This window comes from Triticum urartu, chromosome 3A (genome assembly GCF_056163025.1).
Source record: "Triticum urartu cultivar PI428250 chromosome 3A, HENAU_Tu73, whole genome shotgun sequence".
NCBI lineage: Eukaryota > Viridiplantae > Streptophyta > Magnoliopsida > Poales > Poaceae > Triticum > Triticum urartu.
In genome coordinates, this window is record NC_141875.1 from 543,239,879 (window position 1) to 543,259,832 (window position 19,954).

A 19,954-nucleotide genomic window follows, 5' to 3' on the forward strand; every position below is an offset into this window, starting at 1 on the left:
GGTACGGTAATCCTGTTCTGGAAGTCATGCTACTAAATCATGATGAACCTACGAACTATGAAGAAGCGATGGTGAGCCCAGATTCCGCAAAATGGCTTGAAGCCATGAAATCTGAGATGGGATCCATGTATGAGAACAAAGTATGGACTTTGGTTGACTTGCCCAATGATCGGCAAGCAATTGAGAATAAATAGATCTTCAAGAAGAAGACTAACGCTAACGGTAATATTACTGTCTACAAAGCTCGACTTGTCGTAAAAGGTTTTCGACAAGTTCAAGGGATTGACTACGATGAGACCTTCTCACCCGTATCGATGCTTAAAGTCTGTCCGAATCATGTTAGCAATTGCCACATTTTATGAAATCTGGCAAATGGATAACAAAACTGCAATCCTTAATGGGTTTCTTAAAGAAGAGTTGTATATGATGCAACCAGAAGGTTTTGTCAATCCTAAAGGTATTAACAAAATGTGCAAGCTCCAGCGATCCATCTATGGACTGGTGCAAGCATCTCGGAGTTGGAATATACGCTTTGATAAGTTGATCAAAGCATATAGTTTTATACAGACTTGCAGTGAAGCCTGTATTTACAAGAAAGTGAGTGGGAGCACTACAACATTTCTGAAAAGTATATGTGAATGACATATTGTTGATCGGAAATAATGTAGAATTATTCTGCAAAGCATAAAGGAGTGTTTGAAAGGAGTTTTTCAAAGAAAAGACCTTGGTGAAGCTGCTTACATATTTAGCATCAAGATCTATAGAGATAGATCAAGACGCTTGATAAGTTTTTTCAATAAGTACATACCTTGACAAGATTTTGAAGTAGTTCAAAATGGAACAGTCAAAGGAAAAAGTTCTTGCTTGTGTTACAAGGTGTGAAATTGAGTAAGACTCAAAACCCGACCACAGCAGAAAATAGAAAGAGAATGAAAGTCATTCCCTATGCCTCAACCATAGGTTCTATAAAGTATGCCATGCTGTGTACCAGATCTATTGTATACCCTACCACTGAGTTTGGCAAGGGAGTACAATAGTGATCTAGGAGTAGATCAATGGACAGTGGTCGAAATTATCGCTACTGGAATAAGGATGTGTTTCTCGATTACGTAGGTGACAAAAGGTTCGTCGTAAAAGGGTTACGTCGATACAAGTTTTGGCACTGATCCGAATGACTCTAAGTCTTCATCTGGATACATATTGAAAGTGGGAGCAATTAGCTAAAGTAGCTCCGTGCAGAGCATTGTAGACATAGAAATTTGCAAAATACATACGGATCTGAATTTTGGCAGACCCGTTGACTAAGCTTCTCTCACAAGCAAAACATGATCACACCTTAGTACTCTTTGGGTGTTAATCACACAGAGATGTGAACTAGATTACTGACTCTAGTAAACCCTTTGGGTATAGGTCACATGACGATGTGAACTATGGGTGTTAATCACATGGTGATGTGAACTATTAGTGTTGAATCACATGGCGATGTGAACTAGATTATTGACTCTAGTGCAAGTGGGAGACTGAAGGAAATATGCCCTAGAGGCAATAATAATGTTATTATTTTATTTCCTTATATCATGATAAATGTTTATTATTCATGCTAGAATTGTATTATCCGGAAACATAATACTTGTGTGAATACATAGACAAAACTAAACGTCACTAGTATGCCTCTACTTGACTAGCTCATTAATCAAAGATGGTTATGTTTCCTAACCATAGACATGTGTTTTCATTTGATTAACGAGATCACATTATTAGGAGAATGATGTGATTGACATGACCCATTCCATTAGCTTAGCACCCGATCGTTTAGTATGTTGATATTGCTTTCTTCATGACTTATACATGTTCCTATGATTATGAGATTATGCAACTCCCGTTTGCCGGAGGAACACTTTGTGTGCTACCAAATGTCACAACGTAACTGGGTGATTATAAAGGAGCTCTACAGGTGTCTCCAAAGGTAAATGTTGGGTTGGCGTATTTCGAGATTAGGATTTGTCACTCCGATTGTCGGAGAGGTATCTCTGGGCCCTCTCGGTAATGCACATCACATAAGCCTTGCAAGCATTGCAACTAATGAGTTAGTTGTGAGATGATGTATTATGAAATGAGTAAAGAGACTTGCCAGTAACGAGATTGAACTAGGTATTGAGATACCGACGATCGAATCTCGGGCAAGTGACATACCGATGACAAAGGGAACAACATATGTTGTTATGCGGTCTGACCGATAAAGATCTTCGTAGAATATGTAGGAGCCAATATGAGCATCCAGGTTCCGCTATTGGTTATTGACCGGAGACATGTCTCGGTCATGTCTACATTGTTCTCGAACCCGTAGGGTCCGCACGCTTAAGGTTTCGATGACAGTTATATTATGAGTTTATGAGTTTTGATGTACCGAAGTTAGTTTGGAGTCCCGGATGTGATCACGGACATAACGAGGAGTCTCGAAATGGTTGAGACATAAAGATTGATATATTGGGCAGCTATATTCGGACACCGAAAGTGTTCCGGGTGATTTCGGAGAAAACCGGAGTACCGGAGGGTTACCGGAACCCCCCCGGGAGAAGTAATGGGCCATATGGGCCTTAGTGGAGAAAGAGAAGGGCAGCCAGTGTGGGCCACGCGCCTCCTCCCCCTGGTCCGAATTGGACTAGGAGAGGGGGGGGGGCTTTCCTTCTCCCTCCCCACTTCCTTCCCCCTCCTAGTAGGAGTCCTACTCCTACTAGGAGGAGGACTCCTCCTTGGCGCGCCTATAGGGCCGGCCGGCCTCCTCCCCTTGCTCCTTTATATACGGGGGCAGGGGGCACCCCTAGACACACAAGTTGATCTTCGTGATCGTTCTCTTAGCCGTGTGCGGTGCCCCCTTCCACCATAATCCTCGATAATATTGTAGCGGTGCTTAGGCGAAGCCCTGCGACGGTAGAACATCAAGATCGTCACCACGCCGTCGTGCTGACGGAACTCTTCCCCGACACTTTGCTGGATCGGAGTCCGGGGATCGTCATCAAGCTGAACGTGTGCTAGAACTCAGAGGTGCCGTAGTTTCGGTGCTTGATCGGTCGGGCCGTGAAGACGTACGACTACATCAACCGCGTTGTGCTAACGCTTCCGCTGTCGGTCTACAAGGGTACGTAGATCACACTCTGCCCTCTCGTTGCTATGCATCACCATGATCTTGCGTGTGCGTAGGATTTTTTTTGAAATTACTACGTTCCCCAACATTAGTAACATAAACAACAACAACTAAAATATGTGTATACCCATTAGAGGAAGGAAAATGTTCCATATAATCAAATCCCCAAACATCAAATGGTTCAATAACAAGTTAGTAATTCATAGGCATATCTTGACGTCTACCAATATTACCAATTCTTTGGCATTCATCACAATATAAGACAAACTTACGTCCATCCTTGAAGAGAGTGGGCTAATAAAACCAGATTGTAATACCTCATGTGCAGTTCTTTCTCTAGCATGGTGTCCTCTGTATGCCTCGGAATGACACTTCTGTAGGATTTCTTCCTGTTCACGCTCAAGTACACAACGTCTAATAATAGCATCTACTCCTTGTTTATAAAGATGTGGGTCATCCCAGAAGTAATGTCTTAAATCAAAGAAGAACTTTTTCTTCCGTTGGTATGTGAAATTAGGTGGTATATATTTAGCAACAATGTAATTAGCATAGACTCCATACCAAGGAGTATTACAAGAAGCATTTATGATAGCTAACTTTTCATCAAGAAAACTATCAATAGGCAGTGGGTCATCAAGAACATTTTCCATTCGAGACAAATTATCAGCTACGGGGTTCTCAACTCCCTTTCTATCAATAATATGCAAGTCAAATTCTTGTAGCAACAGAACCCACCTAATCAACCTAGGTTTAGCATCTTTCTTTTCTATAAGGTATTTAATAGCATCATGATCTGTGTGAACAATTACTTTACAATCAATTATATAAGATCTGAATTTATCACATGCAAACACAACTGCTAGAAATTCTTTCTCAGTAGTAGCATAAATTTTTGAGCATTGTCTACAGTTTTACTAGCATGATGGATAACATTTAATTTCTTATAAATTATTTGTCCTAGAACAGCACCAACAACATAATCACCAGCATCACACATAATTTCAAATTGCAGGTTCCAATCAGGTGGTCGAACAATAGGTGCAGAGATTAAGGCTTTCTTAAATATTTCAAAGGCTTCTACGCAATTGTCATAAAAACAAATGGAACATCTTTTTGCAAGAGATTAGTAAGAGGCCTAGAAATTCTAGAGAAGTCTTTAATGAATCTCCTATGGAAACCATCATGACCAAGGAAACTTATTATACCTTTAATATCTTTAGGACACAACATTTTCTCAATTGCATCAACTTTAGCTTTATCAACTTCAATACCTCGTTCAGAAATTTTATGCCCAAGGACAATGCCTTCATTTACCATAAAGTGGCACTTCTCCCAATTCAAGACAAGATTAGTTTCTTCGCACCTCTGCAAAACTCGATCAAGGTTGCTTAAGCAATCATCCAAAGAAGTCCTATAAATGGAAAAATCATCCATGAATACCTCAACAATCTTTTCACAAAAATCAAAGAATATAGGAGTCATACATCTTTGAAAAGTAGCAGGTGCATTGCATAAACCAAAAGACATATGTCTATAAGCATAAGTTACAAAAGGGCAAGTAAAAGTGGCTTTCTCTTGATCTCCTTTTGACACAGATATTTGAGAAAAACCAGAATATCCATCAATGAAACAAAAGTGTGTATTCTTAGATAGACTTTCTAACATTTGATCAATAAAAGGCATGGGTAATGATCTTTTCTAGTAGCTTTGTTTAATTTCCTAAAATCAATTACCATTCTATAACCAGTTATAATTCTTTGTGGGATGAGTTCATTTTTATCATTAGGAACAACAGTTATACCTTTTTTTCCTACGAACACAATGAACATGACTTATCCATCTACTATCAGCTATGGTATAAATTATACCTGCTTCTAGAAGCTTTAATATTTCAGTTCTTACCACATCCTTCATCTTAGGATTCAATCATCGTTGGTGATCAACAACTGGCTTATCATTAGGCTCCATATTAATTTTATGCTGACATAGAGTGGGACTAATGCCCTTAAGATTATGAAGAGTATATCGAATAGCAACACAGTGGTTCCTCAGAGTTTTAAGTAATCTCTTTTCTTCATGCTCTGAAATGTTAGCACTGATAATAATAGGATATATCTTCTTTTCATCAAGATAAGCATATTTCAATGTGTCAAGTAATTTCTTAAGTTCAAACACAAGACCACCCTTTGTCGGAGGAGGACATCCAAGAGTTTCAACTGGAAAATTATGTTTAAAGATAGGTGCTTGATCAAAGAATATGTCATCTATTTTATTTCTTTATTTCATATGCATATCATTTTCATGGTCTAGCAAATATTGTTCTAACGGATCAGTAGGAGGTGCGACAATAGAAGCAAGACCAAAAATTTCATCCTTACTAGGCAATTCTTTATCATGAGGTTGTCTATGAAATTTAGAGAAACTAAACTCATGAGATACAACACCAAAGTTAACACTGACAATTTCCATATTACAATCAATTTTAGAATTAGCTACATTCAAGAAAGGTCCACCAAATATAATGGAAAAAGATCATCTTGTGGAGAACCAAGAACTAGAAAATCAGTAGGGTATTTGATCTTTTCACACAAGACTTCAACATCTCTAACAATCCCAAGCGGTGAAATAGTATCTATATTCACAAGCTTAATAGTAACATTAATATTCTCTATCTCAGCAGGTGCAATATCATTCATAATTTATTGATATAAATTAAAAAGTATAGCACTCACACTAGCACCCAAATCACATAAACCATGATAAGAATGATCTCCTATTTTAACAGAGACAACAAGCATGCCAACTATAAGTTTATTCTTATATTTAGTATCAGGCTTAGTAATTCTAGTAGCTTCACCACAGAAGTAAATAACATGCCCATCAATATTATCGACCAAGAGATCTTTAACCATAGCAATCTTATGTTCAACTTTAATTTCTTCAGAGGGTCTAGGTGTTCTAATATATATTACTTTTGTTAACCGTAGTTGAGACTTTAGCATGTTCCTTAATCCAAACAGGGAAAGGAGGTTTCTCAATATAAGCAGTAGGCACAACCGGGCCAACATTATAAAAGATAGTTTCATCTTTAACTATAACGGGTTCCTCAGTCTTTTCTTTAATAGGGGATGATATTTAAACCACTTCTCCTTAGGGAGATCAACATGAGTAGCAAATGATTCACAAAAAGAAGCTACTATCTCAGAGTCAAGTCCATATGTAGTACTAAACTTATGAAAAGCATCGGTTTCCATAAAATATTTAACACAAGCAAACTCAAGTTTTATACCCGACTCTTTACCTTTCTCGAGTTCCCAATCTTCAGAATTGCGTTTAATTATTTTCATAAGACCCCATCTGAATTCAATAGTTTTCTTCATAAAGGAACTAGTAGAAGAATCGAGCATGGATCGATCATTATGAGAAAGTTGAGCATAAAGTTTTTGTATGACAATTTCTCTTGAGAGCTCATGATTGGGGCATGTTTACATCATGTACTTGAGCCTCCCCCAAGCTTGAGCGATAGTTTCTCCTTCACGAGGCCAAAAATTATATATATATAATTCCGATCACGATGAACCAGATGCATAGGATAAAACTACTGAAGAAATTCCAATTTCAATCGTTCCCAATCCCACTTTCCAATATCATCACATAGCGTATACCATGTCAATATCTTTCCCTCCAAAGATAAAGGGAAAACCTTCTTCTTAACTCCATCCTCGGATAAACACCTGCAAGATTAAATAACACACAAGTATAGGGGATTAATCGTAATCCTTTCAATAAGTAAGAGTGTCAAACCCAACGAGGAGCAGAAGGAGATGACAAGCGGTTTTCAGCAAGGTATTGTCTGCAAGCACTCAAATTATCGGTAATGGATAGTTTGATAGCAAGGTAATTTGTAACGAGAAACAAGCAGCAATTGTAACAAAGGTGCAAGGTATTCCAATCCTTTTTGTAGCAAAGGACAGGCCGGAACAGTCTCTTATAATAAGCAAAGCGTTCCTGAGGACACACGAGATTTTCATCTAGTCACTTTCATCATGTTTGGTTGATTCGCGTTCACTACTTTGATAATTTGATATATGGGTGGACCGGTGTTTGGGTGCTGATCAACCCTTTATGGAATAGCGCATAAATTAGGGTTTAAGCTTCTATCACTCTAGCAACCCATCATATAATTACTACTAAACAATGCCTTCCCTTAGGCCCAAGTATGGTGAAGTGTCATGTTGTCAACATTCACATGACATCACTAAAGGAAGCAACAACACACATATCATCAAAATATCAAATGAGTACCAAATTCACATGATTACTTATGACAAGACTTCTTCCATGTCCTCAAGGACAAAATTAACTACTCACAAATCATATTCATGTTCAAGATCAGAGGGGTATTGAATATCATTAAGGATCTGAACATATAATCTTCCAAAAATAAACCAAGTAGCATCAACTACAAAATGTAATCAACACTACTAGCGACCCACATGTACCAATCTGAGGTTTTGAGACAAAGATTGAATACAAGAGATGAACTAGGGTTTGAGATCAGATGGTGCTGGTGAAGATGCTGATGAAGATTGGTCCTCCCATGATGTGAGGGTTGTTGGTGATGTCGATGGCTTCGATTTCCCCCTCCCGAAGGGAAGTATCCCCAGCGGAATCTCTCTGCCAGAGAGCAAAAGTGCTCCTGCCCAGGTTCCACCTTGAGACGGTGGTGCTTCGTCCCGAAAGTCCTCTCCTTATTTTTTATAGGTCAAAACCCCTCATATAGCATAAGATGGGAGCCGGAGGCCATCTATGGGCCCCACAAGGTACATGGGCATGCCCAAGTGCCTTGTGGGCAGCTGGTGGGTCCCCTCTGATATTTCTTTTCTCCAATATTTTTTATATATTCCAAAATAATTCTCCATGAATTTTCAGCTCATTTGGAGTTGTGCAGAATAGGTATCTCTGATAAAATAGCTTCTTCATGTCCAGAATTCCAGCTGTTGGCAATCTCCCTCTTCATGTAAATCTTGTAAATTAAGAGAGAAAATGTATTAGAATTGCATCACAAAGTGCTATAATGATCAAAAGCATTATAAATAACATTAGGAAAACATGATGCAAACTGGATGTATCAATGGTCCACCTTTACATCAAACGCAACCTTTGTCGAGGCACGGTACTAGATACCTCTGTTTCATACATTTTTTCATGACATATACCATGACAAGACTTATGGAACGAAGGAGTACACGCTATCACATATGAATGAAAACAACGGGTTGAACGAAGAGAAAAGCAATTCTCCTGTGCACGAGAAGTCCCGCCCATATGCCCCAACCATCTATTTGGATGGATATTCCATGCATGCATGGTTTAGCCATTGATTACTTTTGGGTTGTCCCCCGCATGTAGGTTTTAGCAGAGATGGCAATGCTCCACCCATTCAACCTCCCATGTCTTTTTTGTTTTGGCTTTTAAATTTGAATCTATCTTTTGAAGTGAAAGCCAAATTTATATTTTGTTTGCATATTTGTGTTCGTTGTGACGAGAATTTTGAACAAGACCACTCTTGAATATGTTTTGACATGTTTTAAAATTTTCATCGAATTTCATCTATTAAAACTTTATACGACAAAGGATAAAATAATCAAGTTTCAAATAATAAAACTAAAAACCCTAAACCCTAAGCTCTGGGCCCTAAACCTTAAATAATAAATCCAAAACCCTAAAAACAGTAAATCGTCTGTCCGCCTGCCAACATTAAGCACGCGTGGCGGCCATGAAACCCACTATGGCGCCCCCATTGAAACAACCCGCCTCTTGGCCAGGCGGGCGCCCGTTATATAAACATGGTTGCGTATGAAATGATCCGCACCACACCACCTCCACTTACCTTCCTCCTCCGTGCACCTCCGGCACAATTTCAGCGAGCTCTAGCGCATTGTGGGAGAGCCTTTCGACAGAGTAGAAATTCGAGTTGACCGTCCTTGCGGCCGGCTGGAAGGCCCGTCGTGCACGACAGATAGAGGCCATACACCCACGATATAACATCTCAAACTTTAAAATTTGGATTGTAGGATCATTATTCTTTATCATGATTACTATGCATATTTGGATTTTCTGAATATTCAGTTTGTTATTGCAACTTAAGGCGAAATATTTGGAGTGGAGATAATATGACTTCTCGCGTGTTAATTATGTTCGGAAAATGTTAATGATATTATCTTGAGATTACAGAAATTATTTTGGGAATTTTAGAAACTAAAAATTATTTTATAGTTGTTATTATAATGCTCTTTGTAGTCTCCTATTGCATAAAGTAGTTTTCCAAATTTTCTTTAGAGTTGGAAAAATGTTCAATGTTTTATTTAGTATTATTAATATTTTAAAGTTTGTTCATGGTATAATTGTGTTTGCTTCTGTATTTTATCAAGCCAACATATTCCCTGTATAGTATGTTTATAAGCCAACCTTTACTATTCATCTATATTGAACAGTACGCAACCAGGCAACCCAGCAGCGCTGCCTAATGCTATCGCTCGCGTGCGCTAGGCAGCAGCAGCTAGTAGGCCGACCCGTGTGAGCACATCAGAACGACCCAACAATAGGGACAACAGGCTGCCCATTTCGGCGCAGACCGCAGCCCATCCCGCAGCTCCCCCTCTATATTGTTTTTTCCCTGTTTTCTTGGTCTTTGCCGCTGACATCGGGTCCCGCTTGTCATCTCCCATCCCCGTTTGTGTTTTTCCTGGTCTCGGTAGCAGACCAAACCGAATCAATGGATTCGATTGATTCTTGGGCTCCAGGACATGGGATCCACCCTATAAAAGATCTCCACCTCCTCCTCGTTTGATTTTCGCCAAAATCTCATGTTCCCGTGCCCTAGGGCGTCGTCTCGATCTTGCCGGAGACCACCACCGCCTGAAGCTTCTGCTGGTGCGTTTCGTCGCCACCCTCGGTTCCCAGCACCTTTGTTAACCTATTCTTGATCGCCTCGAGCTTCTGTCTCGACCTCACCTCTTAGTTGCGCAGGGATTCATCGAACCGAGCGTTGTAACCTCAACTAGGAGTAGATCGCCCGCCGCCGAGCTCTTTCTAGGCGGTGCCATCGCTAGGAGACCCAACTGAAGACCCCACGTCACCCACGTCATATTCGGGACCTCCGAGCTCCTCCAGATATCCAAGTATCCTCCCTGAGCCCCAGAGACCCCCAGATTAAGCGGACCATCGATTCCCGAGCCGCCTGCGCCTTTCTTCCCCAAGTCCGGTGACCACCATCTTTTGTATTCCGGTGAGCAATCCACAGCCATTCATCCACTTGATATGATGGCCCTTCTTTTATCTCTGCGAACAGGTATCGACCACTCACGCCTTGCCACATGGTACCCGCACAACAGTTCAATGTATTTGACAGATTTTTTAGCCATTTTCGTTTAGCTATATCTTGAGATCCATAACTCCAAATTTATTTATTCTTTTTCGTAGAATCTGGTAGAAATAAAATTTCACACTTTTGCACTGTTTAAATTTGAGTTTGATCAAATTTGAGTTTAACCTTTCGGAGGTCATATCTTTCAAACCATTGATCCAAATGAGTTGATTCTTTTTGCATTGTGATCCTACTAGCATGTAGATAGTATATACCTACTCATATGTTTATGTTATTGTAGTTTTATTTGAATTTTTGTTGTTGACCTTATTTTAGTGTTATGTAAATACAATTTATTTATCGATGCCTTCATTGAACGTATAGATTGTCCGGAGTGTGAAGTGGATCAAAATTAATCATTAGAGTACTTCAACATCGTTCAAGGCAAGTTTGCACTTTTGATTTCTCTCATCCTATATTCTGCATTGCATGTGTGGTTTTTATGTTATGATATGTTCTTGGTTTGATCTGTATGTTCTCTATTGTCATATTTTGGGTATTGATTGTGTTATGTGATGGCGTGATTAGCTTATCATGGTAGACACGAGTTTGTGTCGAGTGTTTCATGAAAGTGGTGAGTGTTTATAGCCGTAGGCTCGGGACCTTTTAACAAGTGAATTCGTCACTGGCAGAGCGCTCTATTGTCCCTAGAGAATACACCACTGACAGAGCGCACTTGAGGCGAGGTATAGTTTTTGGAACATAAATCAGGTGAATGCGTCCTTGGCAGAGCGCTCTATTGTTCACAGAGAATGCACCACTGACAGAGCGCACTTGAGAGACTTCTGAAGTTCTTGTCATGTTTACTATGAATCTTTGGGGTTATCATGTGCGAATAGATTAGAGGCGGTTCTAAGTTCAGTTAGTGGAGGTAGGTGAAGACATTCTTCTGCAAACCAACTTGAGTGTTTTGTTGTTATAATTTACTTGTGGATGTAGGTTTGCTATATCATATTGTGTGATTTGCCAATACATTCAATGTATTGACCCCTGTGGCTGCAACTTAATTATCATGTTGCAGGATTTTCAAATGATCAGTGAGATATAGTAGGGTCCCGAGTCTTCACTCAGCATTTTCGCCAGTGGGTAGTGATGGGACTTATTGTTTTCTTATGCTACATTTCTGCTGTTATTATTTAATAAAGCTAGCTATGTGCTACTCAGTTTGTAATACTTTATAAATTCTGGATCATACATTGTAGTAAATGATGCACTTGTTACTTTGATATTCCTATGCACCGTGTGTGCTAGCGAATCAATCCAGGGACTAGCACAGTAAGCACAGAGACATCGAATCTTATCAGGTTCGGGTAGTTATAGATGGTATCAGAGCAGTGTGTTGACTATAGGTCGTGACCATAGAAAATGGACTAGAAAAGCCATAGGAGTGAAAAACTTATTTTACAAGTTTTGTCTACCTAGTAGTCTTCACTCTTGTATTCATATCTTTTGCTAATTACCTTCTCCTTTGAATAGTAGATGCCCCTTGTAGTTGTATTAGTATCATTTGAGGACTTTTGTTGGCAGTCCACCATTATTAAGTTGAGTTCGATAAATAATTCACGTGTAGTATGACGAGATCATATCTCTCAAGGATATGATCTTACCTGTAGGTTTTGCTTGTGTTGTGTGAATTGTTTGATTTGTTTGATTTGGGAGTTTTGTTGCTAGCATGAGCATACGGGTAGTGTTTCCCTTAGACCTATTTATGTCTATATCCTAATGTATGCATCGACCCAGTGATGAGTTCAAGTTTGACCACATGCGCCAGGCTCTGACAAGAAGCAAACACAATCTTGCTGAAGGAAGAACCCTAGAGGAATCTATAATTTATTATTAGATGTTTTATAGTAGTCGATACAAACCCGAGAGTTGAAAGGAACGATATATGTTTTGTTTGGCATGAAGAACCAATGGATTATCCGAACCCAGTTTGTGAACAAGAGAATTTTTGTTATGCTTGTGAGGATGCCCAAGTGTCAGAATGCAAGATTTTCTAAACCATATACAAGGTAATGATTTGGGAGCGGAATGGATTGATTGCCATGCCGACTTACTCTTATTATTCGCTTTTGCGATATGGGATGGTAATCTAGAGTGACTTACCTATAGTAGAGTGATGATGAAGTTAAGCCTTCAACCTTAGAATGGTACATCATTTGACCCTTGTAACAGGCAACTGTTGCCAACAGTAGGACTTACGGTGAGGATGAACCAAGAACCGTTTTCTGCAGGAATCCCGTAGAAGTATTCTTGTTGACCACCATGAGAGAATCGATTTTGTTTAGAAATGGTACATGACCCGTCAATCATGGAGGCTCAGTATTTGGAAGACCATTCTTTCGATAACGAATTCTTAAGATCTCGAAGGAGTGTAGTGCGTGTACCTGAAGAATTTCATCGAAGGAGTAAAATTCTTGAAGACCCATTGACTCTTATTCTAAGGGTGGTAGTACTCCACACACTTCGATGAACAATGGATATTTAAGGAGACCCCAACCCTAGTCTTTTCTTTCTAGCCTCTTCGAATCTCGAGGATGAGATTCATTTTAAGGGTGGTAGATTTGTAACATCCCATGTTTTAAAATTTGGATTGTTAATAGGATCATTATTTTTTATCATGATTTCTATGCATATTTGGATTTTCTGAATATTCAATTTGTTATTGCAACTTAAGGCAAAATATTTGGAGTAGAGATAATATGACTTCTCCCCTGTTAATTATGTTCAGAAAATGTTAATGATATTATCTGGAGTTTACATAAATTATTTTGGGAATTTTAGAAATTGAAAATTATTTTATGTTATTATTATAATGCTCTTTGTAGGCTCCTATTGCATATGTAGGCTCATATTGCATAAAACCGTTTTCCGAAATTTCTTTAGAGTTGGAAAAATGTTCAATGTTTTATTTAGTATTATTAATATTTTACGGTCTGTTCATGGGGTTTGCTTGTGTATTTTATCAAGCCAACATATTCCATGTATAGTATGTTTATAAGCCAGCCTTTACTGTTCATCTATATTGAACAGTACGCAGCCAGGCAACCCAGCAGCGCTGCCTAAAGCTATCGCTCGCGTGCGCTAGGCAGCAACAGTAGCTAGTGGTACGTCACCAACGTATCTATAATTTTTGATTGTTCCATGCTATTATATTATCCATCTTGGATGTTTTATATGCATTTATATGCTATTTTATATGATTTTTGGGACTAACCTATTAACCTAGAGCCCAGTGCCAGTTTCTGTTTTTTTCCTTGTTTTTGAGTTTTACAGAAAAGGAATACCAAACGGAGTCCAATTGACGTGCCAATTTTGATGTTTTGTGTGGACCAAAAGAAGCCCCCAGAGGAATATAGTTGGGCCAGAAGAGTTATTCCTGCAATAGTTGGAGACGTATCAAGCATCCCCAAGCTTAATTCCTGCTCGTCCTCGAGTAGGTAAATGATAAAAACAGAATTTTTGATGCGGAGTGCTACTTGGCATAATTTTAATGTAATTCTTCTTAATTGTGGTATGAATATTCAGATCCGAAAGATTCAAGACAAAAGTTCATATTGACATAAAATGATAATACTTCAAGCATACTAACTAAGCAATTATGTCTTCTCAAAATAACATGGCCAAAGAAAGTTCATCCCTACAAATCCATATAGTTTAGTCATGTTTCATTTTCGTCACACAAGAATGCTCTCATCATGCACAACCCTGATGACAAGCCAAACAATTGTTTCATACTTTAGTAATCTCAAACCTATAAACTTTCATGCAATATATGAGCACGAGCCATGGACATAGCACTATGAGTGGAATAGAATATAATGAGGGGGTTATGTGGAGAAGACAAAAAAGGGAGAAAGTCTCACATCAACGAGGCTAATCAATGGGCTATGGAGATGCCCACCGATTGATATTAATGCAAGGAGTAGGGATTTCCATGCAACGGATGCACTAGAGCTATAAATGTATGGAAGCTCAACAAAAGAAACTAGTGGGTGTGCATCCAACTTTCTTGCTCACGAAGACCTAGGGAACTTGAGGAGGCCCATTGTTGGTGTTGGGGAATGTAGTAATTTCAAAAAAATTCCTACGCACACGCAAGATCATGGTGATGCATAGCAACAAGAGGGGAGAGTGTCGTCTACGTACCCTTGTAGACCGAAAGCGGAAGAGTTAACACAACGTGGTTGATGTAGTCGTACGTCTTCACGATCCGACCGATCCAAGTACCGAACGCACGGCACCTCCGAGTTCAGCACACGTTCAGCTCGATGACGTCCCGCGAACTCCAATATAGTAGAGCTTCACGGGAGAGTTTCGTCAGCACGACGGCGTGGTGACGACGATGATGTTCTACCGTCGCAGGGCTTCGCCTAAGCACCGCTACGATATGATCGAGGTGGATTATGGTGGAAGGGGGCACCGCACACGGCTAAGAAATCAAGAGATCAATTGTTGTGTCTATGGGGTGCCCCCTGGCCACGTATATAAAGGAGTTGAGGAGGAGGGGGCCGGCCAAGAGGAGGAGGCGTGCCCAAGGGGGGGCAATCCTACTCCAAGTAGGTTTTGCCCCCCTTTCCTATTCCAACTAGGAGAAGGGGGAAGGAGGAGGTGGAGAGAAGGAAGGAGAAGGGGGGCCGCGCCCCTTCCCTTTCCCAATTCGGATTGGGGCAAGGGGGGATGCGCGCCACCTCCTGCTGCCTCTCCTCTTCCACTATTTTGGGCCCATGAGGCCCAATAACCCCCCCCAGGGGGGGTCCGGTAACCCCCTGGTACTCCGGTATATATCCGATAACCCCCGGAACCATTCCGGTGTCCGAATATAGTCGTCCAATATATCAATCTTCATGTCTCGACCATTTCGAGACTCCTCGTCATGTCCGTGATCACATCCGGGACTCCGAACAACCTTCGGTACATCAAAACTCATAATATAACCGGCATCGAAACGTTAAGCGTGCGGACCCTACGGGTTCGAGAACTACGTAGACATGACCGATACATGTCTCCGGTCAATAACCAATAGCGGAACCTGGATGCTCATATTGGCTCCCACATATTCTACGAAGATCTTTATCGGTCAGACCACATAACAACATACGTTGTTCCCTTTGTCATCGGTATGTTACTTGCCCGAGATTCAATCATCGGTATCTCAATACCTAGTTCAATCTCGTTACCGGCAAGTCTCTTTACTCGTTCCGTAATACATCATTCCGCAACTAACTCATTTAGTTGCAATGCTTGCAAGGCTTAAGTGATGTGCATTACCGAGAGGGCCCAGAGATACCTCTCCGACAATCGGAGTGACAAATCCTAATCTCAAAATACGCCAACCCAACAAGTACCTTTGGAGACCCTTGTAGAACACCTTTATAATCACCCAGTTACGTTGTGACGTTTGGTAGCACACAAAGTGTTCCTCCGGTAAACGGGAGTTGCATAATCTCATAGTCATAGGAACATGTATAAGTTATGAAGAAAGCAATAGCAACAAACTAAACGATCAAGTGCTAAGCTAACGGAATGGGTCAAGTCAATCATATCATTCTCCTAATGATGTTATCCCGTTAATCAAATGACAACTCATGTCTATGGTTAGGAAACATAACCATCTTCAATCAACGAGCTAGTCAAGTAGAGGCATACTAGTGACACTCTCTGTTTGTCTATGTATTCACACATGTATTATGTTTCCGGTTAATACAATTCTAGCATGAATAATAAACATTTATCATGATATAAGGAAATAAATAATAACTTTATTATTGCCTCTAGGGCATATTTCCTTCAGTCTCCTACTAGCACTAGAGTCAATAATCTAGATTACACTGTGATGATCCTAATACCCATGGAGCCTTGGTGCTGATCATGTTTTGCTCGTGGAAGAGGCTTAGTCAACGGGTCTGCAACATTTAGATCTGTATGTATCTTGCAAATTTCTATGTCTCCCACCTGGACTAAATCCCGGATGGAATTGAAGCGTATCTTGATGTGCTTGGTTCTCTTGTGAAATCTGGATTCCTTCGCTAAGGCAATTGCTCCAGTATTGTCACAAAAGATTTTCATTGGACCCGATGCATTAGGTATGACACCTAGATCGGATATGAACTCCTTCATCCAGACTCCTTCATTTGCTGCTTCCGAAGCAGCTATGTACTCCGCTTCACATGTAGATCCCGCCATGATGCTTTGTTTAGAACTGCACCAACTGACAGCTCCACCGTTCAATGTAAACACGTATCCGATTTGCGATTTAGAATCGTTCGGATCAGTGTCAAAGCTTGCATCAACGTAACCATTTACGATGAGCTCTTTGTCACCTTCATAAACGAGAAACATATCCTTCATCCTTTTCAGGTACTTCAGGATGTTCTTGACCACTGTCCAGTGATCCACTCCTGGATCACTTTGGTACCTCCCTGCTAGACTTATAGCAAGGCACACATCAGGTCTGGTACACAACATTGCATACATGATAGAGCCTATGGCTAAAGCATAGGGAACATCTTTCATTTTCTCTCTATCTTCTGCAGTGGTCGGACATTGAGTCTTACTCAACTTCACACCTTGTAACACAGGAAAGAACCCTTTCTTTGCTTGATCCATTTTGAACTTCTTCAAAACTTTGTCAAGGTATGTGCTTTGTGAAAGTCCAATTAAGCGTCTTGATCTATCTCTATAGATCTTAATGCCCAATATGTAAGCAGCTTCACCGAGGTCTTTCATTGAAAAACTCTTATTCAAGTATCCCTTTATGCTATCCAGAAATTCTATATCATTTCTAATCAATAATATGTCATCCACATATAATATTAGAAATGCTACCGAGATCCCACTCACCTTTTTGTAAATACAGGCTTCTCCAAAAGTCTGTATAAAACCAAATGCTTTGATCACATTATCAAAGCGTTTATTCCAACTCCGAGAGGCTTGCAGCAGTCCATAAATGGATCGCTAGAGCTTGCACACTTTGTTAGCTCCCTTTGTATCGACAAAACCTTCCGGTTGCATCATATACAACTCTTCTTCCAGAAATCCATTCAGGAATGCAGTTTTGACATCCATCTGCCAAATTTCATAATCATAAAATGCGGCAATCGCTAACATGATTCAGACAGACTTAAGCATCGCTACGGGTAAGAAGATCTCATCGTAGTCAATCCCTTGAACTTGTCGAAACCCTTTCGCAACAAGTCGAGCTTTGTAGACAGTAACATTACCTGTCGGAGTAATCGACCACGGGTACCCCGAGGACGGCAAGAAGATATTTCAAGACATCGGGGCTAGCAAAGCCCCTCAGTCCGACTGCGCCAGCCAGCCGGTTGCCGACTGCGCCAACCAGCCGGCTGCCGACTGCGTCAACCGGCCGGCTGCCGACTGCAGCACGACCCGACACTGACAAGACCCTGACACGATGGCCATACCGCGGACAAGACGGCTGTACCCGGACACTGCTGAGCAATAGTGATACATTGTAGCAGGTGTGAGATGTCACATCGTTGTCTCTCAAATAGTGAAGTTGGTCACATGGGCCATCCCTTGTCCCCTGGGCTCCCCTTTATAAGGAGCACCAGGGGAGGCTCACGGCCAGGGGCGCCTCTATGGCCTCTTGGCCATTCACTCCCACGCATGCATGCTAGCTAGCAAGATGGCTAGCTAGCTCACGCCCACATCCATCCATCCATTCATACATACTCTCATGTACACACCCACGGCCAAGTGCCATTCGGCCACTAGAGCTTGCATGCTCATCCGGCCACCCGCATATATACGAGGCCAGATGCCTATGGCACTGACCTTAGATACAACTCTAGGAGCAACTCTGTACCAGATATACCAGATACGCTCAGACATGCAGCAGTAGGAGTATTATCTCTCCGGAGAGCTCCGAAGCTGGGTAAACCACCGCGTGCTACTCGCATACCCACTCCCGGGCCTATCAGCAGCAGTCTTACCCGCACACTAAGCCCTTGTGGCATCTGTCGACTCGCAAGCCCCCCGTGAGAAATACCACGACAGTTGGCGCCCACCGTGGGGCGATACTACTACTATGCTACCACACTGCTGCTGGTTTCGCTGGCCGGGCGGGACCCTTTTTTCTTCATCGCCTCCGCCGCGGCGTCGCGCCGTCTCTCCGGTAGCGCTCGGGGGCTCGACATCGACCTGGCCCCGGAGCGGCCGCGAGGGGTGGCGCGTCCTCGCCGTCGGTCTCTTCGTCTTCACCGCCGCGGTGTCGTGCCGTCTCTCCGGTAGCGCTCGGGGGCTCGACTTCGACCCGCCCCCAGAGCGGCCGCGCGAGACGGCGCGTCCTCGTCGTCGGCCTTGCCGTCTTCATCATCACCACCGTTGCAACGACGACAGTCCATCCGCGCGCGTGCCGCGCGCGGGGCCTCGTTTCGGTCGGCTGTGGCCACCCACGCGCCGCTTGCGTTTGCTCCTCTCGGTGCTATGCCTTGCTCCGCGTTTGCTCCTCTCGGTGCTACGCCTTGCTCTGGCCGGAACGCGCATTAGCTTCTCCACATGCCATTTTTGCAAGCTAGCTAGATGCAAGTCAACAATGGTCAAATCGTTGGCCATACCATAGCATACACTATACGCATCTCAGATGCAAGCTAGATACGCCCAATACATCGTCCATACACTACTCAAAGAACGGCGTGATTTCTTGTTAGCGCCTATACTGCACCATGCCTCGTGCATCTCCCACCGCGCTGCGTTGACCCAGCCGGGTTGCCCGACGCCTCTGCTTCCGTGGCCGCGCGTCCGCGCGGGCCTTCTCCTCCGCAGCTGGCACGGCCTCCAGAGGTGCGTACGCCCGCGTGCTGCTGCTTCCTGCACGCGTCTCACCCCCGTACGCCGACGCTGCTCAGCCCGCGCTGCTGCCCGCTGCGGCTCCGCCTGTGCCGCTCCGGCCCCTGGCCGCTGGCCCCGTCCGCGAGCCGCCTGCTGTGGCCGCCTGCCCAGCGAACTTCGCCCCTGCGCCAGCTGCCCCGCACCTGCCGCCGGCTGCAGCGCCCGTTCTGTCGCGACCCCGCCTCCACCGGGTTCCCGAGCCGCTGGCCTCCGCCCCACTCCGGCTGTATCCAGCCTCCGCCTCCTCTGCGCACCAGGCCAGGGCTGGCTCCGAGTCTCCCACGCCGGCTGCAGCCTTGCCTCCCCTGGCCGGCTCCTGCGTCCCCTCCGCCTGGTCCCGCCGTTAGGTTCCCCGCCCGGCTCCTCTTCTGGCCGGCTTCGCCCGCCCGCCTACTGGCGCGTTAGCACCCTCACCGCCTCAACCACCGGGGTCCTCCACCGACTGGTCGCGCCTGCAGGCCCTTTGCCTCCAGCCACCTGCGCGCCCGCGTCCCGAACTCGGCCTCCCGACGCCGGCGCTGCTT

The 19,954-nt window shown here is 42.7% G+C and overlaps 1 long non-coding RNA gene across 1 annotated transcript; it reads left to right on the forward strand.

The window, feature by feature from the left end:
• The first annotated feature begins 9,842 nt into the window (after positions 1 to 9,842).
• LOC125544951 (uncharacterized) lies at positions 9,843 to 14,152 on the forward strand. Its single transcript, XR_007299854.2, has 3 exons — positions 9,843 to 10,081; positions 10,178 to 10,436; positions 10,899 to 14,152. It is a non-coding gene; the product is annotated as an uncharacterized LOC125544951 (long non-coding RNA).
• Positions 14,153 to 19,954: the final 5,802 nt, after the last annotated feature.